Source organism: Triticum aestivum, chromosome 2A, assembly GCF_018294505.1.
Source record: "Triticum aestivum cultivar Chinese Spring chromosome 2A, IWGSC CS RefSeq v2.1, whole genome shotgun sequence".
NCBI lineage: Eukaryota > Viridiplantae > Streptophyta > Magnoliopsida > Poales > Poaceae > Triticum > Triticum aestivum.
The window spans coordinates 57,977,812-57,989,712 of record NC_057797.1 but is presented as its reverse complement, the minus strand read 5'-3'; the positions used below and the strand labels follow the sequence as shown (position 1 = coordinate 57,989,712).

At 41.9% G+C, this 11,901-nt stretch overlaps 1 long non-coding RNA gene across 1 annotated transcript; it reads right to left on the bottom strand.

Annotated features, from left to right (window-relative positions):
- Window positions 1-3,187: 3,187 nt before the first annotated feature.
- On the bottom strand, window positions 3,188-9,960 carry LOC123187437 (uncharacterized). Its single transcript, XR_006494000.1, has 3 exons — window positions 9,620-9,960; window positions 9,491-9,533; window positions 3,188-3,488 (listed from the first exon to the last, which is right to left on the bottom strand). It is a non-coding gene; the product is annotated as an uncharacterized lncRNA (long non-coding RNA).
- Between the last annotated feature and the right edge of the window lie 1,941 nt (window positions 9,961-11,901).

The following is an 11,901-nucleotide window of genomic DNA, read 5'->3' as shown; positions in this document are numbered from 1 at the left end:
CCAGTCAGCCCTCCTATGGCCGCGTCCACAATCAGGTATCTTAAATCTAATCCCTCAAAACCGTGCTATCCATGCAACGTGAGAAACTACAAATGTCGATCATATACACATATAGATAAGCATAGTTCAACCTAAATTCCATGCGAGCATATAAACACGGTTCATCGGATCAAAAGATTTAATTCATCGTTGCAGCATAGATAAAAACAAAATTAACTAAAAACTAAAATGGAAGCGAGGGCGGCACTGAGACATCACCACTTCCGCGTCGGCCCCTTGCAGTCGCCGTTGCAATTATGGCCCTCTGTGTATGTGTTGGCATGAGGTGTGTCATCGAAGCCGTGGGGACCGTCGGAGTCGTGGCGGTGTGATGGGGATGACAAGCTCCTCCTCATCGTCCGCCTCCCTCTCGAGCAACAACAACTCCGAGTTGACAGGGTCATCGCCATCGGACGGTGCGCTGCCGGAGCTTGACATTGGATCGAAAGGGGGGCGAGGAGAGGAGCAGGCGGCAAGTGGAATGGAGTGTGGTTTGACTGCGGTCTAGGGTTTGTCTAGGTGGGGATACGTGTTGGGTCCAGATGGACTAGGGTGGGATGGTCCGAGCCTCCCATACCCGCCCCAAATTTGGGTTGGGTTTGAGGGGTGCCGGTGAGGTAACTTTGGATAAAAAAATTATCAAAACATACCAACATGAAATCTACTTTTGAAGCTCTCACCTCAAAGATTTAAAATCGGATGAAAGATTTGAGCCACAAAGCATTTTGTGAAGTCAAATTTAGATGAAATCTATGCTTACAACATCATTTTGTCTTATATGCACACTAAAAAAGAGCATATGCATGTGCCAATGATATGAAGAGAGCTCAAACTCACACGCAGGAGAGGCACGTCCTGCACGCATGGCATATGCACCCATTTTTCAAAAAATGCATTTTAAGCATGTTTTATAATGTTAAAAAAATACAAAAAATCATGCATACATGTTCGCAAATGTGTGTGCGCGGCACAAAGTTTTGTGAAAAAAATATCATTTTGTTTTGTCTCCGTAAAAAGACAAATTTTAGTGCTTCTAAATAGCGTTCTACGACATAATTTTTTGTCTTTTTTGCACGGGCCACAAAAAATATTATTTTTCTATGAAACTTTATGCACACACATAGGACATGGACCTTTTTTTAGACTTTTTTAGCATTTGAAAATGTGTTTTCCGAAATGGCCTCATATATATCCGAGTTTATCCATGCACTTCCCCACTTCACACATCCAACAATGTCAAAGAAGGATTTGTTTGGTACTTTGGTTCTAATGTATGCATGCGTTCAGTATATTTAACCTTAAAAACATAATGATTCACAAATAGTGCAGTCCATAATAAAACATTTTTATTGCTGGTTATTATATACTTTTTCCAATAATTGTTTACTTTCATATAGTTTCGTATAAGTTTAACAGTTTTGCTAAAGTACATTTAAGATGTGCCCTGAGGTTGGTTATAGTAAAAGTAACTTAGCTAGTAACATAACGCAATCCGATACAAATTTGCTTACGTGGCAAATATTTAATAAGAAAAGAGGTGTTTGTAGTAACATAATATCTTACTGTAACATAACACACCAGAAAGCAAATGAGTCAAAAACTAAATAAATGAAGGGTTACATGACACTTCATATATGTTACTCCCTCTGTTTCATAATATAGTGCATATATATTTTTCGAAAAATCAAACCTCACAAACTTTGACCGAATTTGTGACAAAAACATTTATATATCTAGAGGGCCAGACATATATCATTAGATTCGTCATAAGATGAAGTTTCATATATAAGATGTGGTTTCATATTTTATATTTTCGGTATTATAGATATAAATAGTTTTTTCTAAAAACTTAGTCAAAGTTTATAAAGTTTGACATTAAAAAAAAATCTATACATACTATGTTATACTACGTTATGGAACGGAGGGAGTAGTACCCACTATAAAGGTAGTAATACTAATATATGCATGTTACTAATCTAAGTTACTTCCCACTATGACCAGTCTAAGTATTGCACATCTAAATCTTATGTTCCTAATTTTAGGTGAAGATTCATGCAGGTATTTTTTCTTCTTATTTTTCTTTTTCCTTTTTGTGTTTGATTGTGTCACTTAGATGTGTAATAACTAGTTGTAAGATCCTAACTTTAATTGTAAGATCGGACAGGTAGAGACAATAGTTGCCCATATACTTAATTATGAAAGTTGGCTAAATAGTCGACCCTATTAGTCCATTCTTTTAAGTTAAATGTTTTTACTCTTCTATTACTATTCCTCTGCTTGATTTTTTTGTCGATCCAAATTTCCTCCGACTGATGGATAACCATTTGCCAATGGGGGCAACTGCTTCTTGTTTAAAATTTAGATAATTGGATTTCTAACTAAGAAAACCAGAAATTCCATAGCAAACACAGGAATTCTGAAATTTTATCAATATAGAATTCTTTAACCTATATACACAACATGAATGATCCAATGTCAATCTTATACTCCCTCCGTCCAAAAATACTTGTCATCAAGATGAATAAAAGAAGATGTATCTAGACATATTTTTATTCTAAATACATCCTTTTTATCCATTTTGATGACAAGTATTTATAGTTCTAGATATATCCATTTTTATCCATTTTGATGACAAGTATTTCCGGACGGAGGGAGTACTTCGCTCCTCTTCTTCCACGTCATAAAAATCAGTTGTCAGTGTGCTATATCATTTAATACCACCTTATATCTTTCTGAAGTGGGAGAACCTGCAATCCTATATTATACTATACCCATACAAATAAATAGTGCTAACATTGTTAACAGATTCTTTTCATTTTAGCTTTCGTCTTGAAAGTCTGTTAGCCTTCTGTTTTTTCTCTCCTTTTTCTTAAATTCTGTTGTGTACAGCCAGGTGCCTAGGCCACAAAATTTAACTGTGCATGCCTTGAAAAAATGCCACACAAAGAAATCATTGAATGTGATAACCCATCCAAGACATTGTTTTCAACAGTCTTCTTATAAGGCCGTAGGGTTACATATCAAGAAAATACACAAGGTCATAGACACAATACCTAAATGCAAATTTAACATGAGAAGAAAGTTGGCATATATGCATCAGGTAATTCGCAGATGTAACATAGTCATTGGCATGCAGGGGGAAAGCTCATAAACTCATACAGTTCTGGGCATTTACTCCACAATCGATTTCTGAATAGAGAGCTAAACAGAAAGTTCAGAGGAGATACAAGGTGAAGTTCAGCAAGTAGCTCTAAAAAATTATTAATCTGTCTGTACAAACCAAGCAAAGCAAACTCAGAAGATATGACTGCCGTTGGTAAACCAGAGCAACGAAGGGGAGGCTCACCACACCAGTTCACAATTATGCAAAGACCAATCACCTTGTTGGATGACAAATTTACAGCACAAGTATATGCCCTCCTGACAATCTCGTACCCTGTAGCCATCTCCTACACAAGAAACAGGCAGAACATCGTCAGTAAGAACTGTATTTCTCATAACAGCAAAGCAGCAATTGTGCATTTGGTATCCCCGTCTTTGGGCAGGAAGAACGTTGCCGTGACTGCGGTCATGACCAAACCGCAACTCGGGAAATGTAGGCTACAGCTACTACACATCTTCTTATGAAGGTATGAGCTAATGTAGCACCAAAGTAAAGCAAGTATCTAAATTCTAAATTCTTATGAAGTTGCGAAAAAAGTGTGGAGTTCAGCAATGTATCAGCCAAGTGTGCAGTACATAAAGCACACGATAGGAAAACCTTGCATGCACAAATGTCCTTAGGGCAACTGTTATTAGGAAAACCTTGCATGCGCAAATGTCCCTAGGGCAACTGTTATTAGGGGTGTGCCAATGGCTTTAGGGCTGTGCCACGCCTTTGCAATGACACAAAAAACCGATGCACTGATCCACCCTTGCAATTCATCATGGAAAAATTGTGACAAAAAGAATGCATACAAACAATCATCCATCTGAAAGGGCCATATCCAGTCGATGATGCTCATAAATTTACCAGCGTCTCAATGAACAAATCAACCTAAGGGAACACAAGCTGAACTGGTACCGAATCAACCTTTTGGTGTTACATAAGCAAAGAATGTCTTCTACCATTTTTCTCCTTCAGCTCTATGTAATTTACAGAACATAATATAATAATCCAACAAAGAAAGAAGCCCTTGGCGCTTCTGTTAGGACATTTTTCAGATTGTAAAAATCAGACGTGTCACTAAAGCAAGAAAATTACTAATTAGACGTGAATGAGACATACAAATATGTCATGTTTGTGAGCATACAGAAGTTTGAGGGCAGCTCTCCTGTGATGTTATTTGCAGAAATGAAACTTGCAAGAGAGAAAATTAATGATTTAAGAAGCTTCAGATTATCCTTTGTCGCTACAAATTAAGAAATCACACACATCTTAGGCGAATGAAAAATAAAGCAGGACTTCTATCCAGCTGTATGCCAAACTGGGACATATTCTTGCACCTTTTTTTAGCCTCTGTCATGAAGCCATAAAACTCTTATGCATCAAATATCTAGTACTAAAAAGCATTTCCTGCTTCTTCGTTTTTTTTGGTAGTCAAGATGCATGGCCAAGAATTGATGTTCTTGTAAAACTCCAATGGAAAATATACCAGTACTGAATCAAAAGACTGTAAAAACATGGAGTGATTTATGACCTGTATGTTCGGAAAATCTACCAGTACTAAATTAAAAGGCTGCAAAAACCTGTATGTTCATAAACGACCTGGATATATGCCATCAGTTTCAGGTCTGGGTCCGCATCTCTATAGAAAAACTCTACTTAGCTAACTTGTTAAACTACGGATCAATCAAATTCTCCTCACCCCGTACTGTAAAACAAACGTCAGGCATCCAGAAAAATATCAACAACAGCACAAAACAAGTCAAACGTACCAACAGCAGAAGAATCATCGAACGGCCAACACCCAGACGGCACAGACACACCCACCCACAACAAAAGAGCACCGAGAGAATCACGGCCAGCAACAGAAACTAGAGCCGGACCACGACCTTGTCCACCACGCACACGACTAACATACCGAATTCCAGTAGGACGATCAACGACGGGATCCCCCTCCAAAGTAACTTCCGCAAACCATAAATCAGACAATATAAAGAAAGAACACACAATAAAGCAAGATCAATCAGGAACCTCAACCCCCTATTTATAATTAGCGGCAAATTAAGCGGCACCCAGAAACAGCGTCATAAGCGGCGCTACATGAGAACACGTGGTCACATCACGCGTGAAACCCAGCATGACAGCCTTGCATGAACACACACAGTCATGTCACGAACGAATAAAAAAAGCCAACTAACGACGAATCCAGTCAACTACAATGCAGCAACATTCACTAAATGTATACCTAATAAACATCCCAGCCAGCCCCCCCCCCCTCCCCCCAACTTCAAAAAAACCAGAAAACATAATCCTATCAGGTAATAGAGAATATATGTGCGTGTGTATGCTGGAACAAATAGTGTGAATTAAAGCTCCACATATATTTGCATGTGAATATACAACAACAACAAAGCCTTTAGTCCCAAACAAGTTGGGGTAGGCTAGAGGTGAAACCCATAAGATCTCGCAACCAACTCATGGCTCTGGCACATGGATAGCAAGCTTCCATGCACCCCTGTCCATAGCTAGCTCTTTGTCGATACTCCAATCCTTCAGGTCTCTCTTAACGGACTCCTCCCATGTCAAAATCGGTCGACCCCGCCCTCTCTTGACATTCTCCGCACGCTTTAGCCGTCCGCTATGCACTGGAGCTTCTGGAGGCCTGAATATATAATAGACATTTAATGTCATATACTTGGATGTGTATAAATATGAATTATCAATTACTCTTTGTCCTCCTAAAATAGCGTAGCCACACGACCTATATATATCCTCCACATCAGTGCGGAAACTAACACCCGACATTTGAACGAACTTAAATCTATTAACTCTAAACTTTTGCGTATTTGTCTCTCGTGAAGAGACAAACCACGTGCAAAACACAATTTATTTCGGGTGGGTTCCGCTAAGCACATAATATGTACAAAGATTAGGTAACAAGGTATTTCTTTGAGTTTGCGAACCTAACAAAATTTTCATTTTCTGTTCTTTGGTATGTCGGTAACAAGGCAATCGGAAGGAGAAGATGAGACAGGTCTGGAGGCCCACCAAGCATCAACGGCACCCAAAAGAACTAGCCTGGCCAAGCAATCCATTCAGCTACCTCCTAACCAAAACTGGCCCGCTATCGCTGGCAGGCAAGTAGTCGGGCCCCTGTGAGGGCATCCTATGACCACCACGGGCCTTCATAAGGTGGCACACCACGCTCTAGTGTTTCGGCCTCGAGCGTCTCATCCGCCCTGAGCTCCCATCTCGATAACCTCCATGTCGGTCATACCATGCCGGTGCAAAGCAACAATAACATGGGCCTACGCCAGCACCGTACGACTGACATGAGGTTGTCAAGATGGGAGCTCAGGAGGGGGAGACGCTCAAGACCAAAAGACCAAAGTGTGATGCACCACCTAAGAAAGGTCAGATGTGGTTGTAGGATTCCCTCACATGGGCCCCACTACTTGCCTACGCTCCGGTGGTAGCCGAAGTAGTTGTGGTGAGGAGGTAGCTGAACGTATTGCTTGGCTGGGTCTGCTTCTCCTTGGTGCCTCCGATGCTTGGTGGGCCTACAAACTGTCCCATCTTTTCCTTGCGGTTGTTTTGTTTCCGACATGTTACAAAACAGAAAATGAAGAATTCTTTAACCCCGCAAACGCAACAAAATATTGTGGTGCCTACTCTTCGCATTGATCACATGACTGGTGGGACCTACCCGACCAAAATAAGTTGTGTTTTGCATGTGGTTTGTCTCATAGTGGGAGATAAATGCACAAAAATTTAGAGTTGTAGATTTAAGTTTTTCAAATGTCAGAAGTTGTTTACAAGCTGATGTGAAAGGCATATATAGGTCTTGTACCTAGACTATTTTAGGAGGAAAATTAATAATCAATTATCCATATTTATTCGCATCCAAAATATATTAGAATAAATGCCTAGTACTATATATTGTCACTTATTCACATCCAAATATGTGACGAGCTTTAATTGGCACTGGTTATTCTAGGACATCTACATAAATATATCAATCAATCTACATGTTGGGAGGTTGCTAACAGAAGAAAAGAAAAAAATCATTAATGTGTTAACCAAAATCATATCAAGTAAATAAAACATAATAAGATATAGAAACCATGCAATACAACCCTGACAATTAAGTAAAGATACATCTAAGAAGATACGTGTAGGGTTGTATTGGTGGCAGGCCAGAGTAATCCAACTAGTGAAAAAGATGGATCTTATCTTTTTCATGCCGGTCAGTGATTATCTTCTATTGTTAGCAACTTGGCATGGAGATGAATATATCTTTGATAATTTTGAAAAGAAATACATTTTTATATGTATCTTTACTCAATTGTTGTAGTTGTATTTGCATGGTCCCTGGACTTACCTTATGTTATATTTATATCGATACATATAGTGAATCTTAAACTTGATTTATTTGTATTAGAGCAACTCCAATAGCTCCTGTAAAAACCTTCCTGTAAAAGTGGTTTTACGGGTTAGTCTGTATAATTTAGCGGAAGTTGTCCCATGAGGTCTTTTCTTAGTTCCCATAAACATCTTCCCCTAAAATTTGACATTGCCCGTCGACATTGCGACGCTAGTTGGGTGACCGGCGCTAAGTTCCTAGTGGCGACGGCACATGGCTGTGCTACGGCAAGCAGTGGTGCGGGGAGGCGCGATCACAAGCGACGGTGCAACGGCAACTTGCGGCGCGACGGCAAGCTATGGGCTAGCGCGGGCCAGCGACAAGCCGAAGGTGGCACGATGGTGTTCCAGAACTCCACCCGTGAACTTTAAGGCGGTTTCCTACTCACCAAAATTACACGGGAAGGTCATCTTCTCATGAACATGAGGGGAGTTAAGGGCAATTATACGGGATCTCATAGAAAATCAGGTTTACGGGAGCTATTGGAGGCCTTCTTTGCCTCAACTTCCCGTAGACAATGGTTCTTTTAAGGATACGGGAGCTATTGGAGTTGCTCTTAAGACACGAATGATGAAAATGTTTTTCTTGCTTTAGCAACCTCTGCACATCGCAAGGCCTGCCTTTTTCCTAGTAAGGGATACACCTTATCCGAAGTTGGTTGGCTACAATTCGAAGGTCATAAATAATTTCTTGACGAGAATATGCTCCTATGAAATGAATTCTAGTTTGGTAAAGCATTTATGCCTCAATATTTCTAATCTATGGGTCCACCTAGCTATTGTGTCAGCCCCCTAAGCTTTTGGATATATAACCCATGCTGAGAACAGAGTTATGTGCAAGGTTTTTTCCAGCGCACCTAGCGAGCATTTTGCAACCTCCTTTGTCCTTTTTTGACAAAAGTGCATGCTTAATCACACGTTAACCAAAATTAAGCGCTGCGTGTAACGTCGCGACCTTCAATACTTAACACATGATGACTGTCCATTTGTTTCATTTATGTAGGCACCTCTATACTTTCCAAAGCTTGAATTTATTACTTGACTAACATAAGTCAAGATTGTAACTGAGTTTAGGTCTAATGGCAAATAACTTAGGCTTTGTTTGGATGTTTCTATTAGATGCTTCAGTATTGAATTGGCTGGAATACCAATACAACAAGGAAATTGAAATGGACAAGAATACGAATTCATTTGTTTGGTTGTGCACTGAATTGGCTCATGAATCCTGTTTGGATGACAAACTCTGGAATTGCATAGTTACACTTACATGAGTTAGAGATTATGCTTTGTGACGAACAGTATGTTTTGCGGATGGGCAAATGTTTCCAAGCAAATCGGAGGCCCTGCACTCGGTATTGCGCTGGGACGTGCACAAGTGGGAGGAAGTCACACTTTGTATTGATGCATATTTCCACCGGGTAACACAGAGGGCATCCAAAATAGCTGAATTAGAGGCGGCTCCCAATACCAATTCCCAATTCAAAGGCTGAATAGATAGTATTACATACAACATCCAAACACAACATTATCTCTAATGGCAAACATAATAAAGAAGATTATGTTTTCCGTGCATAAATGTTGGTAATTAGCAACATTTTGAGTGACTATCTACACTATTATGAATCCCCTAGGCAAGTTGTAGACAGTGGGGATATTTAAGAAACCGAAGCCCAAACAGAGAAAGAAAATGCACACAGGCTCAACAAACCAGTCTTCCCTTGTTCTTTCACCATTATATTTTCATCTGACCAAAGCAGGACTAGATAACCTATGAAGCACCAACACAAGAACGGGGGCACGGCGATACAGATACGGGGATACGGCAATTTCTAACTTCCAAATATAAGAACTAAATCCATCCAAGATAAGGAAATAAACCACTACCTGTTTGCCGTTCACGTGATCCTCAACATGTCCATTGCTCGCCCTACCAGGCAAAAGCCAAATTGCACGTCAGCAACCAACCTCAAAATGTAAAGTGAACTGAAAAAAAGAACACCCATTTGTACTCACAATCCTGGTCCCAGCAAGGCAACCTCACGCTCCTTGGCGTCCTGAAGCACTCGCGCGTAAGCCTCAGCATCCTGTACTCTGCAAGGTCTAGCTCTGGTTCCTCATCCTCACCTCAACAAACCCCTCAACAAACTCGCTCTCCTCACAGAGCTTGTCCTCGCCTTCATCCTCTCCCTCACCCTCACCCTTAGCCTCAGCATCAAGATCATCGGCATCATCACCCTCGCCGTCGCCTGGGTGCTCGTGGTGGTGAACCGACTCATAGCTCCCGGCCTCGGAGCTCCCGCAATCGCTGTCCTTGCCGCAGCCCTCCGTTAATCCGGAGCATCATGTATGCCCGCTCCTGCGCCCATCCAAACGGGATATTTACATGTTACTATGTTGATCGTTGCCTCGAAACAAAAAACACGGGATGTTAATCGCACGCCTCGGAACCCTAGGGACGGGAAGGGGACGGCCGGGGCCGCGAGATCTCGCAACTTGCCTGCTCCTTGAGGACGCGCGCCAGGGCGAGGACGGCGTCGACCTGGATGAGAGACGTGAAAGGGCGCCACGCTTCGTCCTCGGTCGCTGCCGCAAGCGGCATCCTCTTCCCCACCGGAAGCGGCGGCCGGCGGAGGCTGATTCGGGCTAGGGTTGTGGTCGGCGTATTACGCGTGGCCCGGATCTGCTTTTCTTCGAGGGACGGGTGGGCCGGATCTGGTCGGCGGGGGTGCCGGCGAGACTCGTCCACGGCGACGCAGACCAGGTGGCCCCGGTCGAGTGCAGCAGCAGCCACCTGAAGTCGAAGCTCCCGCACGCGGAGCTGCGTGTCGTCGGCGGACGCGACCACCTGACGGTGGGTGGACGGTGGTGCTCGGCAGGGAAGAGGTCAGGAGGAGTTTTTTTTTTCTTTTTCTGATAGAGAAGGAGGTCAGGAGGAGTTGGCCCAAGAGCTGCGGGCGTTCTGGTCGCGCTGCGAGAAGGCGATAAATTGGATTTTTGCCCTACTTTACTTTTTCATCTGATTGTAAGCATGCACGTACAACGCACGTCTCTGTCATGGCATGTCAGGGCGACGACCCTAGAATCAGTACCAGTTGAGTGAAGGCGTTTTGGAGCAATGGACGTCAGAACAGTGGCCCCGAGAGCTTTGCAACTTCGACGACTTGGACCTCATGCCGTGTGGGTTGCAACTACTACGGGCATGTGGAATGCTCATCTCTTCATCGTCGCAGGAGAGTGCCTCATGACTTCTTTCCGGTAGGTGATGGAAGAGCGGCTTGTTCGGCGGAGCGAGTCCCCTAACTAGTGTGTGTTTGTGTGGTCGGCGTTGTGGCATTCGCCACGCCGTCAAGTGTGGGCTTAGCCATGTGTGTTTATGGTGTTCTAGAGTGGGCTTGGCACTTTTATTTTGCTTTTCTCCTGGTTTTCCGTGATTAACTGGACAATCTTCTGCTTAATCAATGAAATGTCAAAGATTTTGCTTCGTGTTTTTAATTTATTTGTACTCATACTCATTTACTCAACTAAAATTCAAATATATCTAATGTGTTTCTTACCATTAAAGAAGGCATGCTAAACACTCATGTCTGCTTTGAAAGTCCACCCAAGATAAAACCAAATTAAGAAGCAAGACCATAGAGAAATAGACCTAGAAAGTAAAATCATCTCCTATAATTACAAATTCATGACGTCCTTCTACCAATTTTTAGTGTATCATGTTCATAACTTTAATCCAAATTCATTGCCAAGACTTTGGAATAATATAAAGGAATCATCTATTGAACTGATGGTTATACATCATACCAAATTCTAGATCAGATCATCAACAACACCACTTGAGTAATCCTATAATATGGCTTCAACTAACACATCCGCTGAATTTAGTTACATTTTTACTAACCCAAATAGTACAAGTGAAGATAGAAGGAAAAAGCTATTTCTGAACTTAAGCATATTTACATGCTATACTTTATCTAGATATAAAGAGGGGAAATATACAATATGAGATGAAGTAGTGGAGCGGAGCGCCCGCATCAGCGGTCAATCTATGGTAGGCAAGTGAATGACGTGATACCACGACTGCTATTCACTGTTGGCCAAGGGAAGCAGTGGCCAAATGAAGGAGATGCCCCTGGCGGCTGTGCCTCCGCCAGGAGCCCTTCCGCTCGACGCTCGCTATGTCAAACAGTCAAGGAATTGCGCAGGGTGCTCTTAGTAATCTTGCAAGCGAACAGGGCTCCAAACAGTCTAGAAATCGAACAGGGTAACTTGTTAGTATATCAACGAAAAAACTAATG